This window comes from Macrobrachium nipponense, chromosome 14, assembly GCF_015104395.2.
Source record: "Macrobrachium nipponense isolate FS-2020 chromosome 14, ASM1510439v2, whole genome shotgun sequence".
Classification (NCBI taxonomy): Eukaryota; Metazoa; Arthropoda; class Malacostraca; order Decapoda; family Palaemonidae; genus Macrobrachium; species Macrobrachium nipponense.
In genome coordinates, this window is record NC_087207.1 from 83,053,572 (window position 1) to 83,058,571 (window position 5,000).

The window sequence follows — 5,000 nt, forward strand, 5'->3', positions numbered from 1 at the left end:
ATATATATATATATAATATATATATATATATATATATACAATATAGTTATGGTATAAGCCTTTATGAGCATTAGTTTATCTAGCCAAGGCACTAATCATAGCAGCCTTATCTGTAAATAAAATTTATGAAATACATGGAAAAGGTCACCTAGTGCCTCAACAAGTGCACCAACTCAAAAAAAAAAAACACCTGATATGCTGGGATTAATATTTATTGTAGCCTGGATGCATTAATTAATTAAATAAACATCCCAACTTGGATGAATGCTGAAGGATGGGATGGATATAGCCAGAAAACAAAAATGATCTTACGCATGTTCAAGGATGGTGTTCTAGATCACTTGAGGAAATTTACATAAATTAGCAATTATTAAACAATAGGGTTAAAATGGCGCTACAGAGTGGACAGCTAAGGAGAATAGGATAGTTTGCCTGATGAAAGAAATAGGATATCGAGAGGGTAATGGAGTAGAGAGGATGGTGAGGAATAGGGAAGCAGACCAGGACCTAACACAACCAGACACTAACCTGTAGTAATTAATGTAGGTGCTTCTAGAAAAATTTCCCATGTTGTGTATCCAGGAAAGGACATGGCTGACCTCATTAAAGTCACACTTGTCTCCACGTGCAATGGGCAAGATAGCGTCCACAGGTGACATCAAGTGACCAGCGGAAGCTGTGTCCTCGCTGGGTAATGTCTTGGTGAGGATAAAGGAACTCGTCACTGGCATCTCCTGTCTCTTGCATGGGTTGGGCGAGAGTAGCGGTGTTGCCAATTTGTGTTAGGAAATGCCAGGAAAGTGAAAGGATCTTTGTAGAAAACTGAATAAACTAGAGTTAGGCATGGACAACGAGAGACATATGCCATCGCCATGCTTGTTATGGTTTTCGCCTCAAATTTACATAAGATGGCAGATTCAAATTATGGTTTTACAAATAAATCATGCTTAATGGAAGTAGCTGGAGGCCTTAACTGTGACTATTTATTGTATGCATATATATATATATATATATATATATATATATATATATATATATATTATATATATATATATATATATATATATATATATATATATGTCTATATATATCTATATATATATATATATATATACATATATATATATATATATATATATATCTATATATCTATATATATAATATATATCTATATATATATATATATATATATATATATATATATATTTTAAACTTTCTCCCTCTCATGTTTTGAAAAACTGTATAGTAACTTTCTGGCACTCCTAAAAGGCCTTGCTACTAGATGTTGGCTGTGATCGGGCAATTATAATGACTTCTGCTATATATATAGGTTATGTCTAATTTGAACGGTATATTCAGTCGACAGTCGACACATGTGCATGGTATGCAATGCAGTGGCATATCTAATCTCTTGTTTACTGTTTTCCTTTTCCTCTCTGTTTTGGTTAGAATAAAGCTTTTCTAGATGCTTTTTTGATGACCTCTTGGATCATGCTGTCTCGATATCCATTACTGGTTAGTGAGTGCTTTGGTGTTTTGGCAGCTCCTTAAAGTCCCCCGTGCGTTTCTTTCCAGGCTGAGTCATGTGTGATTGCACGTTTAAACGCAAGCATCTATTAGTCTATTGCTAATCTCTTGAATGATTCAGGACACATCCTCTCGCGTTGAGACAGTGCTCAGTATTAGAAGGTTTTATATATGTTTACTATCTTTAAAAAATTGGATTGTCTTTTTTCTTCTTCCTTAGTGTAATTCGAGGTGGATTATTATGGAGGCTATTGGCTAAGTTTCTGGTATTTCTTGTGTTTATGGCAATGAAAAGTCATCAGTGTATTGTGCATTACAATATAGTTGAATGTAAATGTAAGATACGGACTTAACAATAAAGATTCGTACACTGTGGTTACTGGGTTTGTAACTCAGTAATCTTGAATATTGCAATGAATTACACCTTTTATTAAAAATTTGTTTTCATGAATGGGTTAAAGTATAACTATAAAAGGTCTGAATTCTTAATATTTGCAATGTTTTTTTCTTGTTTTACTATGCCAATACAGATTAACTGTTCGGTTTCTAGTTTTCAAACGATTTTATTTTTGTTTGCTTGGAAAAGTACCCACTCATGAGAAGTGATGCTGCCCTCATCCTCATTTGGGACATGGACCGGATCAGTAAATGGTGGAGCTGGTGGAGGTATGAGGCTAAACTTCAGAAAACGAACAGACTATTGATCAACAGATCCTGTACAGATTTTCCATCCGATCCTTCCCCTCAGGTGGATGGGACTATTCTAGGTGTAACTTTTGATCACATTCAAATTTTGAGAAATATCTATGGAAACTTTCAGCAAATGCTGCATGGAAGTTGGGTATTGTTGATAAGGCCTCATATATTTATAAAAGAGATAAAATCAGTGCAGTCAGTTTTGGGTCGTTTGTATGTTATTTACTAAAATACTGTTCTCTGTTGTGGATGTCTGATTCTGCCAAAGGATTATCTCTGTTTGACAGAGTGGTTCATGTTGGTAGGTTTCTGTTTCCTAATATTCGCTTTCATGACTCGGACCATAGATGGATGGTTTCTTGTGTCAATATTTCATGTTTTATCATAACAGAGATCTTTCTTATTCACAACTGATCGTAGATCCCACTTTCCTGCCGAGAGTAACCAGATTTGCTGAACAGCAGCACCAGTATGCAGTAAATATGCCTCGTGATCGAACTTCTCAGTTCCAGAGGTCCTATATTCCTCTCACCGTTGGAGTTTGGAATAGCCTCCCTGAGAATGTCATGCAATTTGAAACTTCAGAAGTTCAAGTGAAGATGCAATGCATTGCTATCATAATATATTTCGCCTTGTATTTCAATAGTGTATCTAAATTTTCATCTATTTATGTAATTGTTACTTTAAATATTTTTTCTAATAACTGATCACCTTTTTCAGCATTTCTGGTTAAATCTGAATGCGATTCTGAATAATAGATAATAAAGTATTTAAGTATTACAAAATCGAAGAATTCTTATATTAATTGATTTTAAAATTATGATATTAATGTAAAAGTAGGTAGGATTCAAAACATACTTTTATATGAATATGGGACATATTTGTCATCTCTCCTGCTGCGATGACTGTGCGGTGGCGGTTCATTTGTATGGCTGTTGATGAGATGATGTCAGACTTGTTTTCAGGGTCAGTTGTTTTGATGCTGTCTACTAGCAGGTTGTGTGATGTTAGGAAGTCTGCTCCTAACACTGCTATCATCACTTCTGCCATGAAGAATGTCTAACTGTGGTCTGTCTTTCTGATTTAATGACACATTCATATCCCATCTCCAGTGCATCTTGAGTGGTGCTCTGCAGGTGGTGCATATATGGAGGTTGGTAGTTGGAGCAGGCAGTGAGTCATCCATTCGAAATAGCTGGCACAAATTACCTGCAAGGTCCAGTGCTGACGAGGATTTCTGTGTCTGACCTTTTGCCCCTGATGAAGACACACATGGAGCCTCTATGTTCTTACCTGGAAGAAAGACAGTGGTGGGCAGGTACAGTTTCTTTTTCCAGGCAACTGGTCTGCTCACCACTGACATTTAGTTGGCTGTGTTGCGAGTGAGACCCTCTTGCATGTTTTTTTTTTTTACACCAGGTAGCCTTTGTCATACTTGTGGGCTTTCTTCCCAAATCTCCAGTGGAAGTAACACATCCCCTCTGATGTTTTGTCTTTTTTCTGTCTGATCTTTCCTTGATAAATTGTGTCATTTTAGTGCTGGACCCATCGTGGATGCTGCTTCAGTTGGTGGCTGTGTGGGTCTGCCATCTTGTGAGCCATATGCACTGCATTGACTGGTATGGTGGAGGCATTGGGCATGGCCCCCACTGTTTGGTTGGGTAGTCTTGTGAGGAGTATCTCTATCACAAGGTTTAGGGATGACTCAGGTTGGCCGTTTGTGCTGCGTAGCATGATGAGCCACCCCAACTGTTTGTTGACATGCAATGGCCGCTCATCTCTTATGGCTGCTTTCATGTAGTTGAAGAATTTATTGGCTCTTAGGGTGGGTGGCATACTGAAGGATAAATTTTGCTGGTCCTTCAGCAATTTGTAGGTGACTGGGGTTTGAAGTTCCCTGAGCCATTCAGTGCCTTGTTCGAAGGTGTTGTCTGGTAGGAATTTGAGTACAGCGTTTGCTTTGCATGTTGAGGAGGTGATTTTCTTCAATCGGGAAATTGCATTTGCCCTAAAGAACCAATCCACTAGGTTATGGGGTTTGAATGGAGTAGGCAGCGATTAGGATTAGGATATCTCAAAGACTTGTTAGTCCATCCTAGGAGACATCGTGTGCTCACTCATTTCTAAGAGCAAATTTTACTGTTCATTCACAGTGGCCTAATGATTTTGTCTAGCTTTCTTTTAAACTCCTCCACACTGTTGCTGTTTATAACTTCTGGTGGTAGTTTATTCCATTTGTCACATATCTTGTATGTGAAGAAGTCCCCAAAATGAGATGCGTTGAATCTCTTCAGCTGTAGTGTCCATCCATTTTTTTCTTGTCTGGTTTTTGGTTACTGTCTACTTTTGTTATGCCTTTTAGTATTTCTATTAGTTGTCCTCACAATCATCATGTTTTTAAGCCATACATATGCAGGCTCTCTAGTTATCTTTGGTAACCTATTTGCATTATGGATGGAATTAACTTTGTTGCTATTACTTGTGCCCCTTCTAATCTATTTATGTCCTTTCTTAGTGTTGGTAACCAAAACTGTGCTGCATATTCAAGATGCGAGCTAACTATTGATGTGTAGAGCTGCAGCACCATTTCCTTGTTTTTGTATTAGAACTGCCTTTTTATGTATCCCACTAGTTTCTGTCCTTGGTAATAATAATTCCAAGGTCCTATTTTTGTCATTCCCAAGCAGCATGTAGTTGGCATGAGGGTTGTTTTTTCCAATTTGTAACACTTTACACTTATCCACATTAAAACTCATTTGCCATCTTTTTGACCACTC